Genomic DNA, 13894 nt, shown 5'->3' with positions numbered 1-13894 from the left:
CAAGCATGTTTGTGTATGATCCATGGGTGGAGAGTGGTATCTGGGTATTATAACGGTTGCCTATATTGTTTACTAATCCATACTGTCACATAGTAATTGCACATGGCAGTACACATTTATGGCTATGGATTGTCTACAACAACCTCTACACTGTTTGACAACTGTTGGCCTTGTAATGTGGACATTGGGACATACAGGTCCTCAGTATAATGATGTAGCAAAATCCACACTGCAATGGATCCTGTCATTACACAATCACCCCAACACCCACACAGGATATTGATGACACACACACACAAACACACACTTACCAGCACTGAGTTTCAAACCCCTACCTGGCTATGTATTGCTATTACAGTGTTATGCAGTCATTGCACAGGCCACAGAGCTTACATGTTGGAGAGTTGTCCAAAGGTATCTTTGAAGGTGAGTGACATCAGCAGCAGTGCTAAAGGAGGGGTAAGGGAAGTGTAGTGTGAATGTCCACAAAATCAGGTGTTAACAAAGACACACACACACTTTCTCTCTCTCTCACAGAAATACACACATTATCACAGCTGGTAGGACCAGGATTAGAACCCCCTACCTAACTAGTTTGTGACACTACAGTATTATGCAGGTAACTTATAGGGCTGAAACATAGCCAAAGGGTTATTTCAAGGTGAGTGACATCAGCAGGCGTGCTAAAGTAGGGCAATGGGAGATGTAATGAGTGTGAATGGCCTCAAAATCATTCATTTCCACAGACACACACACACACACACACACACACACACACACACACACTTGCCAATACTGAGATCCATAGGTTCATTGCTTCACAGGTGTGTAGTAGATGAATGGGCCTGAAGGCTCTACAAGGCTAGGCCAAGAGAATACCTTAACATCAGGCCACATGACAGTAGTCCCCAGTGTGGCACAGGGGTGTAGTCCCTGGAGTGGTCCCTAGGGGTGGGTATTGTATTCACTATCCACTCATCTGGGTTACTATTGTGGGTGGCCAGTGATGTGCACTGCTTCCCATGTATGTGATCTATATTCTACAACATGGACAGTGTCTGGGTTGTGCACATGTCCCACACACATGTTCTTTGACATGTGGAAGTGTACTTGAGGTCTCTGGGGCATGTTGTGTGGATAGATTGTTATCTGATGTAGCATTCCTGACCTCATTTGGTGAGACCTGGCTATGTAACTGAGGTTGTGCTTGCGCCTACATTGACAGCATGATACAGGTATTCAGTGGAGTTAGTGGCTTCTGTCCATACAGGGCATGTGTATAAGGCATAGTATTTCCTTTGTGGGTGACGTTTGCAGACTCTAAAGTTGTTGTAGGCATCCAGTGGGGAACATGGCATAAGCCCAGTGTACAAATTTATTTGCGTACTGAGGGGATGGAACAGGGTGCCATGTCCTTTTACTTGCTGGATAACACACACTCAGTCAGGAGATGTAACACATGAAAGTACTTTCTGATGTCAGTGGCACTGTTGTGGTCAACAGGCATGTAGTCTACTGCAATCACACCATGGTTACTATCTGTGAGGCAATAGGCAGGGAACTACCAATATAGTGGTTGCTGCCTACCCAAGTATGTTTGTGTATGAGACATGGGTGGAAAGTGTTCTCTGAGTAATAGAAGGGTTGCCTATATTGTTCATCAATCCATAATGTCACCTGTAGGGCTATGGATTGTCTACACCAACCTCTCCAGTGTTTGACATATGTTGTTCTTGTAAGGTGGACATTGTGACATATACTAGGTCCTCAACATAATAATTTAGCAAAACCCACCCCACAACGGATTCTGTTATTACACAATCACAACAGCCTGCACACAGGATATTGATGACAGACAGATGCATACACACACACACACTTTCCAGTACTGAGAATCAAACCCCTACCTAGCTATGTATTGCTACTATAGTGAACCACATTTATTGCATGCGCCAGGGAGCTTATAGGATGGATGTTGTCCCAAGGTACTTCTAAGGTGAAAAGCATCACTACCCCTTGTAAATACTGGCACTGGGTGATGTAGTGGGTGAGAGATCCCATAAATAATTTCACCCTACACACACATTTACATTTTCCAGGGGTGAGGTTCAAACCTCTATCTAACAGTTTTTACTGACCATTATACTACACATTTACCACATGCATCACTGATCTTACATGGTTTAGGTTTGGCAACAGTTACTTCTAAGGTGAATAAGATCTGCAGGACTGATAAAGTCAGGCTCTGAGATATGTACTGGGTGTAAATGTGGCCAAAATCTTTGAGGTACACACATACATATGTACACACGCAAACACTTTCCAAGGATGGGATTTAAACCCATAAGTATGTAATTACTGCTACTACATTGTTCCACATTTATGGCATGCGCCATGGAGCTTACATGCTGGGGAACTGTGCCAAGGTATCTTTGAAGGTGGCACACATCAGTAGCAGTGCTAAAGGAGGGGTAAGAGGAGGGTAGTAAGTGTCAATGTCCATAAAATCAGGTATCATCAAACACACACAGTTGGCATGTCTGGGATTAGAGCTCCTACTTAACTAGTATGTTACACTATAGTTGTACACAATTATTGCAAGCACCATTGAGCTTATACATTAAAGAGCTCTCTGTATCTTTGAAGGTGACTAACATCAGCAGTAGTGCTAAAGGAGGGGTAAGGGGAGTGTAGTAAGTGTCAATGTCCATAAAATCAAGTAGCATCAAAGACACACACAGTTTCACAGTTGCCATGTCTGGGATTAGAACTCCTACCTAAATAGTATGCTAGTCTGTAGCATTACACAGTTATCACAAGCGGACTGTGAATGGCCTCAAAATCATTCATCTCCATACACACACACACACACACACACACACACACACACACACACACACACACACACAGACACACAGTTTCACAGTTGCCATGTCTGGGATTAGAACTCCTACCTGACTAGTTTTCTGCCTACAGTATTACACACATATCGCAAGCACCACATAGCTTAGAAGACTGAGTTTTTCCAAAAGGGTTATTTCAAGGTGACTGACATCAGCAGGAGTGCCAACATGGGCAATGGAAAGTGCAGTGTGTGTGAATGGGCCATAAACCATTCATCTGGAAACACACACACACATGCTCAGTCACACACAACGTTACATTTGACAGAACTGGGTATACAAATGCTAGATGAATTCTGATTTGTACTATCATGTTACACAGTTATCACAAGCACCACAGACACTATAGGGCTGAGGGCTACCAAAAGCAATGTCTACAGTGATTGACATCAGCACATCATGTGATACTGGCCAATTGGATGTGTGGTGGGTGGGACAGGCCTCATAATGGAAATCTCTCCATCACTGTTTGACTCTCTCTTCCCCATATCTGTGTGTGTGTATGTTTGACATATTATAGTGTGTTGGGGTTGGATATGTGTGAGTATTCTTATCCAGTGTGTGTGCAAAGCATGGATGGTGTACAATGTGGTGTGTGTGCACAGACATCTGCAACTGACAGATATGTATAGTCCACTGTGTTGTCAGATATGTATAGTCCACTGTGTTGTCAGACATGGGCTTCATGTCTCTAAGTGTAGGAGCATGCCCAGTATGACCTTTTTGTATTGAGTATGTGAATCCATTCCAGGTAGGTTGTACTCCAGTCCAGAGTTTGGAGTTCTACACCTACAGCTAGCAACCTGTATCTGCAGGATGTCTGTAGATAGGTTTACAATATAGAGTCACAATGGGCGACAGATAGTGGGATACTGTAACTGTTGCTGTCTATGCTACTTGTGTTACATGGTTGGTATTTGCAGAGATATTCAGACGTATGTACTGTTTTCCACTGTGATGTATTATGTCATTAACTACTGACAGGTATACTTATTTGCTCACAGTTATTTCCTGGGAAATACAAGATGAATGAAGCTGTGTCCACTATTGTGATCTGCAGCCTACATATTCTTGCACACTCATGCCATTCTGTAGGGGTAGCTGCAGACACTTGCTGATTGGTCTGTGTAAATCATTCAGCACATTGGTACTATTGTGGCTGCGGATCCCCTTCTTGTACATATATCGACTTAGACTGGCCATATCCTGCTGTGGCCATACCTCTCAGCTGTACAGATTCACCGAAGTTACCTAGAGGCAGGGCTCATATATCTGGTCAGTTCCCCTTCACAATGTGGTTTAGAAGCAGGTTTGTAGCCACCCATTACTGGGTTTGCAGGCAAGAGCAGTATGGGCACATATCAGAGTTTCAGATTTCATACACTCCATGACGTTCATGCTTCTACACCCCCCCCCCACTCTGTTATTCTATCCTCTTCTTAACATTATGCGAGCGATATCTGAGAAGTATCCCTATAGTTGTCCCTTCATTCCAGCGGTATTTAGGGGTTGGTCCATAGTTCATGCAGTAAGACATGGTGAGCATGTTACTGGGATTTGTCAACATGGCTTTGCATTTGCATTCTGTTGACTGTGTTATGTTGTTAGTTGGGACCCCATGCGATAGCATATATTGGCACTACGGGTGAGGCACAGGCCTCTGACAGAGGACTGTAGGCCATTTGGTAGTGATGCAGGCCATCTGGAGCAGGCCAGTGCATTCTGTCACTCCTGCACTCCCAGGCTGTGAGCCACTGGATTCCCCTGGGGTGACAGGGTAAGTGTGCAAGGTGTTAATGACAATAGTTCCTGTCCATATTACTCCATTGGTCTGGATGCTGGCAGGGTGCTGCTTACAACTAGGGACACACCTGCATGGGACACCTCTTCAGCATGCTGCATTCTGTGGGTATTTCCATGCAGAAGTGGAGGTCATACTGTACTCATTCCCAACAGCAAGGATATGACCTGTGATAAACCTGTGGCTGATGGTGGGATGAGCTGAGTGCATGTGTGATATGGAAGCTTCTTGCAGCTGACTCACAGATATACACGGGACATTCCTCTTATGCTGCATTGTGCAGGGACATAGGCAGTCTCTCATTACTTCATAACTACAACTACAAAAGGTAACTAAACAGGATACACCACGAGAGCACTTGCTTCTTCACAAATTTCCTTTATTCCAAACAGTAACATACACAAGAATGAGCGCTTTTGCGTGCTTCTTGCACGCTTCTTCAGATATAAATTTCATTATCTATCCTTATTCCTTTTATACCTATCAGTGCTTCCAATTAAAATTAAAATTAAAATTAAACAATTACTCAATTGAACAATTGACTAATTAACAGGAAGAGTTTTTAACTTATTGAAAGATGTCAATGCTATGCATTCAACTCCTGCCACGGTTACTCAGTGTAACTTGTACTTTCCACTTTATTACTTGTTCGTCATAATAGTTCTTCGACATGAAATAATCAAAATGTCTTCTGAAGACCCAATCTAATATAGACTTTGGTAAAAACATTAATGGAAACATCCCGAGCAATATATTCTCTAGTGGCTGGACATTAAAATCACATCTTGCTTCTCATAAATTTAAATGATTATTAAAATATATACACAGAAAACACTGCTTATGAATGAAAAGTATATCATGTACAAAATAAAAACTTCCTTCAGGATGTACATAAAAGACAGAGCAATACACCGCAAACACTGTTTGTGCATATAAGTGTGTCATGTGCAATAAAATAAAATAAAATAGAATAAAAACTTCCTTCAGAATGTGCATAGTAAACGAACCAATAAATAAATAAATAAATAAACTAATACCACAAAACCAAAGATACACCTAAATTTCTGCATAATAACTAATCACTGACTTCATATCCAGGGTTCCGTTATAAAGTCACAGGTTTAGTCTCATATCTTATGTGGGAATCTATATAGAATCTACGGTACATAAATCTACCCTTATTATCGTATTCACTAATAGATTTCATTAGATTTTTACCGAAATGTGTCCTGTTTACAACTCGGTGTTTAAGTAAATAACACATCTAAAATTTGAAGTTGAGAACTTTTTTTCACTTAAAAGTTAAAAGAGTGACTCGGAGCTTCCTTACATTTACCAATTATCGAAATTCACTATTATGTATAAATTCATCCGTATAGTTTGAAATGTCTATGTTTAACTTGAATTCTAATCAGAAAAAAACAAAGTGATCATGGTAATAAAGTACTATATATTTCTAATCTGTTTGAACGATGTTATGTTAATTAAAATAAGAGACATATATTTCTCCTATCTTATTTAGTATTATATAATTCTTATTTTATAAACATCAATTGATTAATGTTGAAGGTTCAAAATTAATATAATAAAAAAGAATAATAAAATTAAAATTTGTATCAAATATAACCAAAACAATATAAAAAGTTAAAAAATCTGTATATGAAAAATCATAAATGCAAAACAATACATGTCGAATATATCGATCATCTTACAACTAGTATATGGACATATTGCTGTGAATCCTAGTCAGTTGGGTGTAACTCTTTCATGTTTACCATGGTTAAGTGGGGTCAACATAAAACATGTATATATGGCAATATACAAATAGGTGCATAAATAGACGAACAAATCTCACATAAGTGTAAATCAATATATAACTTATCATGTGATAATCAACCATTTTATCAAAAAACTCTAAACATATTGTTCAGATATCATTCCTGTTGCTGGCCCAGGTTTATATGAATATAAATGGCTCAGATGTTCAAAATAACCCATTGGTTGATCTACTTAAAAATTTCATATTCGACAAAATAAACGATAATAAATAAATGACTCTCATATACATTCTTCAAGATTTCATCAATTCTAGTGCAAATTCTTACAATCTTACCATATCAAACAATTCATAAACTTGATGGAATCACATTGTTAGGACCTTATTCAACCCGACAATTTCCAATATTATCTGATTCTCAACATGTATATATTTTGATGAACATTCTGAATATGCATGGTGAGAGAAAAATATATACATGATATTAAGAAGGAATAACATATAACTAGCTAAATTATTCTAGGAATGGTTTAACTGTAACATAATTGTTAATCCCTGGGTCTCTGTGTGCCCCTGACCTGAAGACCCACTCCATCTCTAATTTCGCTAGGGCATTATTGTTATCACCCATCCTAGGGCTGATATGTAAAGTTTGTAAAACTCTAAAATTAAAGTGGTGTGTGGGATTTAGAGTTATATGTTTGGCCAGTGCATTCAATTCGTGGTGTTTACAAATGTCATAGATGTGGTTGTAAATGCGCTCTCTCAGCCTCCTCTTTGTAAGACCAATATAGAAGGCTTGACAGAGAGCGCAGTTGGCCATGTATATTAAATTCTTAGTATTACAACTCGTCTGTATCCTTGGTGAAAAGTTGAAGTGTCCATGTGGATGTTGATATTCTTGTATGGTGGTGATGTATTGGCACATGCTACAGTTCTTACATGGATATGTCCCTGGAGTACCAGTTGTACCCTCCTTGACATGGGCATTCTTATGTAATTTAGAAGAAAAGATTGTTTTCAAATTGTCGCAGGTCCGAAAGACAAAACCTGGTTTTTCACCTACTATTGCCCTAGTATCATCTGTGATAGTAAGAATATTCCAATGTCTATTTATGATCCTCCTAATTTCATTGATGTCATTTGTATATTTCAAAATAAGATTAATCTTTTTATTCTGTGTATTATGTGTTACAGTGTGTTCATCTCTCAATCTCTTCTTTCCTCTGTGTTTTTCACGGCAACTACTATGTGCCTCCTCCACACTATTCTCATATGGTATAATGTTGCGTCTTGTCTCTTTGATTAACTTGCTGTTATATCCCCTGGCCATAAATAACCTTTCCATCTTATCTGCCTCTGTTTGTAGTGTAGCCGGATCCTTGCATACTCTAGTTAGCCTCCAAAACTGTCCCTTCATTATTCCAGAGAACATGAATCTGGGATGCATACTGCTGTATTCTAAAATTGTGTTCCTCCAGCATGTCTTTCTAAATAGTTTAAATGATAATTTGTCTTCTGTATCATAATATAAAGTTAAGTCTAAAAAATTTATCTCACTGTAGGAGTATTCATATGTAAATTTCAGGAATGTAGTTGTTTTCTCCAGGTAATCTACAAAGCTCCTCAACTCATCAATGGTGCCATCCCATGCCAGTATCACATCATCAACGAATCTCATGTACATACGTTTCTTGTCCATCCATGGGCTGTTAAATATATGTTTCTGCTCCCAGCTATATAGTACTAAATTAGCATAGGAGTTTGCACATGGGGTGCCCATAGCGACACCCCATGTCTGCAAATAGTACTTACTATGAAACATGAATACATTACAATTCAACACCAACTCCAGTAGTTGGCCAATTAAAGGCTGCCTGTCTCTTGAGAAACCACTCATGGCAACCATTAGCTCCCTCACAGCCTGTGTACCATACTCATTATGGATGAATGAAGCTGTGTCCACTATTGTGATCTGCAGCCTACATATTCTTGCACACTCATGCCATTCTGTAGGGGTAGCTGCAGACACTTGCTGATTGGTCTGTGTAAATCATTCAGCACATTGGTACTATTGTGGCTGCGGATCCCCTTCTTGTACATATATCGACTTAGACTGGCCATATCCTGCTGTGGCCATACCTCTCAGCTGTACAGATTCACCGAAGTTACCTAGAGGCAGGGCTCATATATCTGGTCAGTTCCCCTTCACAATGTGGTTTAGAAGCAGGTTTGTAGCCACCCATTACTGGGTTTGCAGGCAAGAGCAGTATGGGCACATATCAGAGTTTCAGATTTCATACACTCCGTGACGTTCATCCTTCTACACCCCCCCCCCACTCTGTTATTCTATCCTCTTCTTAACATTATGCGAGCGATATCTGAGAATTATCCCTATAGTTGTCCCTTCATTCCAGCGGTATTTAGGGGTTGGTCCACAGTTCATGCAGTAAGACATGGTGAGCATGTTACTGGGATTTGTCAACATGGCTTTGCATTTGCATTCTGTTGACTGTGTTATGTTGTTAGTTGGGACCCCATGCGATAGCATACATTGGCACTACGGGTGAGGCACAGGCCTCTGACAGAGGACTGTAGGCCATTTGGTAGTGATGCAGGCCATCTGGAGCAGGCCAGTGCATTCTGTCACTCCTGCACTCCCAGGCTGCGAGCCACTGGATTCCCCTGGGGTGACAGGGTAAGTGTGCAAGGTGTTAATGGCAATAGTTCCTGTCCATATTACTCCATTGGTCTGGATGGTGGCAGGGTGCTGCTTACAACTAGGGACACACCTGCATGGGACACCTCTTCAGCATGCTGCATTCTGTGGGTATTTCCATGCAGAAGTGGAGATCATACTGTACTCATTCCCAACAGCAAGGATATGACCTGTGATAAACCTGTGGCTGATGGTGGGATGAGCTGAGTGCATGTGTGATATGGAAGCTTCTTGCAGCTGACTCACAGATATACACGGGACATTCCTCTTATGCTGCATTGTGCAGGGACATAGGCAGTCTCTCATTACTTCATAACTGTGCCTTTTGTGGTCTGCCAGTGACTGGCCAGACTACATCAGTATTCCATACTACACAGACATCTAATGTGCTGCTAACCTGTATGTACAATTCCAAAGGTGTGTGCAGCTGACAGTTACATTTTATGTACTCTGTCTAGAGTACTTCCACCTGTGTACTGTGTGTATGTTTGGGCCCATATTCATGGCATGTCCATCTTTCAGATGGTGACAGATATTGACATCTGGCCAGTGAGTATGCATGACTGCTGACATGGGTATTGCTGAGAAGCATTGTGGTTGGCACTGCAGTTGTTGGAACATGGCCCTGTTATCAACAGTACTGGCCATAGGCCACCAAGACACAACCTTCCATGTCTACATGCTGACCACTTCCAGACAATATTGAACACACAACAACCTAACACAAAGACCTCTGCATATTGTATACATGCAACAATCTATCCTGTAGATTGGGCCAACTCAGGTAATCTGTGCTCCACTGTTATTAAACCCACACGTACATGTTACTGCATTTCTACATAGGATTGTGGGGGGGCACACCTGATGACTTTAAACATTTGCTATGACTGTACTGGTATTTCAGGTACTATGTTGCCTTCCATTTCATTTTGTATTCTGACCTATCATGCAGACTGGAGGCATATCAGCAGAGTACAGATCTTAGGTTTTATTGGCCTACATTTCAGTTTCAGACTTCTTACCCTTCAGAAATAACATACAACTGCCAAACCTGTTGTAGTCTGTCTATGTAGGTCTTGAGGGGTCTGTTAACCACTGCCATCAATTTGGGCCTTAGCCCAGCCTTTCTTTATGGTCATCTACACCTGTCCTGCTGGTTGAGGCTGGTGGTGGGTATGTGTGCCTCACTGACATGGATGTGTGGGTCCTATGGACACACATTTGAGCCACCACATGTACTGTAGTGGGATTTCTTGCCTTGTCTATTACTGCCTACTTTGTTGACACCGGTATTTGTTAGGGATTCCATGCTGCCCATATAGGTGTCCACTATCTGCTGCCATCCCATTCAGCCTCCCAGTTCCCTTGCATGCTAACATCCATACCATAGATACAACTATCAGAATATGCCACTCTATTCAGCAATTGATAGGAAGAGTGACTTACCTTGTGGCTGTGCCAGTACTGAGGATGTTCCTGGAGGGCTGACTATGTTGCATGCACATAGTACACTCCCTATACATGGTAAAGCACAGGTAGTATCATGTTTGTCATCCCTTTTACTGTATGTGTGAGTCAGAGAGAGGTGTCATTCTCTGGGTCCCTACCATGTCAGTGTATGTGCTATGCGTTGCCTCTTTGCCAAAGCCTGGGCATACTGGGCATGCCTCCTTCTGCCTACATGGGCAGGCTCAGGTTGTTCCTCCTCAGAGTCCCTCTGTGCCTGTGATGACCTTGGCAATGGTGGGGGGCTGTGTGGCCTTGCCCCGTGCTGTTCCTGCTGCAGCTGTTTCTGCAGGATCATATTGTGTGGCATGGCACATACTATGAACATTTGTGTACATATAGCTGGATAGTACTGCAAGGCTCCACCGGATATGTCCAGGCAGTGGAACCACGACTTGAGCATCCTAAACACGTGCTCTATTATGATTCAGGTTTGTGCGTGTGTCTCATTATGGAGTTCTTGTTTGGGTGTGTGTGCATTTCTGATGGGTGTCATCAGCCACGGCTCCAGTGTGTAACCAGCATCCCCCACTAGGTGGCCATATGGGATGTACCCACTGGCAAATGACTGGTACAGCTGTGCCATATGCCAGATGTAAGAGTCGTGATAGCTTCTAGGGCTGCCAGCACACACATTCAAGATAATGCCCTGGGCATTGTACATGATCTGGCAGTTGATGGAGGGGAAGCCCTTGCGGTTTGTGTAGACCCTACCCTGCTTGCCGGGTGGTGCTTTGATGTATATGTGCATGCAGTCTATAGCACCCACTACCTCAGGGTATTCTGCTATTTGGTGAAAGAGACGCATATTGCTGGTCAACGCCGCATGGGTGTTGAGGAAATATATGTGCTCACCAGCATGTTCTGACATGGCATCCAGGAACTGGTGGAGTACCCTAGATGCTAATGCCTTTGAGATCCCCATAATATCTGCAGTTGGCCTTTGGAAGGTACCTGTGGCTAGTATTCGTCAGCCTACACATATCTTGGTATCCACTGGGACGGGTTCCCCTCTGTTGGTTCTGTGTCTGATGTGTGGCTGGCATAGCTCAACAATTTGCTGTAGAATGTCCCTGTCCACCCTGTTGGACTCCACTATCTCCAGCTCATGTAGCCCCTGGTAGGTTACCCTGGGTCTGTACACTCTTCTCCTTCTCACTGTGGGTTGGTCATCAGCATTCACATCCTCACCACCCTCAGCCTCTTGCACATGTTGATGTATAAGAGTGACAGCAGCCCCTAACATTTTGTTAGTTTTGTCAGGTAAAATTTCCCTGTCTGCGTACACTGGTGGTGCAGAGTTTGTGAGAAAAACCAGACTGGAAGGTGTTTGCATAGTTTTTAGTAGTGTGCTAGGCTGATCCATGTGTAATTGTCTCATTCTTTTTTTCCTCAAAAAAAATTTATTTTCAATTAAAATAACATTTACGTAATATTTTTAAATATCATTTTAAACAATTATATGCAATATTTACAATAGCCTGACTTTCAATTATATACACTGTATGTTATTAAATATAGAATTAACAGAGCAGTTATCAGAGATACAATATTGATTATTGCAGAGTGTCCAGCAAAGATATAAATTTCTTCCAAGGATTATTTACCAATGGCCTGAAATAGATTTGTAGTTCTTTGATTTTTATTTCCATCAATGCAGTTGTCTTCAGTAAAGTGTAGAATTCTACCAAGGTTGGGGGTGTATTTGAATTCCACCTTCTGGTTACATGTTTCCTAGATATAGCAAGTATTGTCCATAGCAAATACATATTTGTTTTATTCAGGTAGGGACCTTCATTTACATTTAGTGTAATTAACGCTTTAGTTAAGGTAAAGGATTCATTAAATAAAGCTTGTAAAAAATGATTGATTCCATTCCAATATGATTTAATTTTATTACATTAATAAAAAAATATGAATCCAGTCTGCTTTATTTGACTTTTCACACCTCTAGCAAAAAACATTTGTAGTAGTACTGATCTTTTTTATTCTATCTGGTGTTAAAAACGCTCTGTGTAAGTATTTCCAGTTAATTATTTTCCAGTACTGTGTTTTAGAGGTGTAATTAACTGATAGTAAGATGTTAGTTTTAATTTCTTCTGTTAACTGCAATGACTGACCTTTTGTTAAGAACTGCCAGTATGATGGTTTGGAAAGTGTTTTATATGTTATTAACTCTTTATATAGATTTGAAATGGAATTTTTCTTTACACAACTATTATATATAAATTCATACAGAAAACTTATTAGATTTGGAATATCTTTAAATGAGGAATTATTAATTAATCTGCATAAATCTCGAGTGTAGATTAGAATGCTTTGTAAGGTTAATCAGTCCTGTGTTAGAATATTGTAAGCAGCTTTATCATATGTATATCTAAAATATTTAATTTATTTACACATTGAAACCAGCATAAGAATTCATTTTGTTCCCAGGAGGTTATTGTTTCCCTATATATTTTGTGAGGAAAGTTCTTAGTGATGGTAAATGGGGATAAAAGGTCAAACCAAAGTTTTAGATCTATGTTTGCAGTGATAAGTTTCGTAAAGGAATTGATGTAATGATTAATCAATGTTGTTTTAGAAGGTTTTATTATATTATATTGTATACTTATGCATAGTATGTACCATGGATTGTTTGATTTGTCTACTATTAAACATTCTTTTAACAGATTAAATTCATTTGTTAATATAGCCACTGTTAATTCTTTCCAGTTGGCAAAATAATTTGGGTTTATCCAGTCTATTGTAGTTTTAAGCACATATGTTTTTATATATGTTTCTATTTCTGGGAAGTTCAATCCTCCTTGTTTTCAAGGTCTGATGTGATGAGTTAGAGCTACTCGATTCTTTTTGGGATACCATAAAAATGTTATTAAACATGAGTTTATTTCTTTAAGAATGCATCTTTCAGGAATTAACTGTATTGCTAATGCTCCATATAGTATTTTTGGCAAAAAGACCATTTTTATTAATTGCAATCTGTCTTCAAATGTTAATATAATTTTGTTCAACTTTTTTATATATATTTTTATTGTTTCAATAATGTTTTTATAATTTATTAATATTGTTTTGTTTATATTTTTGCATAACACTATTCCTAAATAATTTAGCGTAAGTGCTTGTTTTCCTATGATGGATTTATCTGTAACTTGTAGTTCTTTTTTCTTATTTAAAAATAGAAATTT

This window comes from Protopterus annectens, chromosome 5.part0 (assembly GCF_019279795.1).
Source record: "Protopterus annectens isolate FY-2018-M chromosome 5.part0, PAN1.0, whole genome shotgun sequence".
Classification (NCBI taxonomy): domain Eukaryota; kingdom Metazoa; phylum Chordata; order Ceratodontiformes; family Protopteridae; genus Protopterus; species Protopterus annectens.
The sequence above is the reverse complement of the archived record's forward strand: the minus strand, read 5'-3'. Positions refer to the sequence as shown.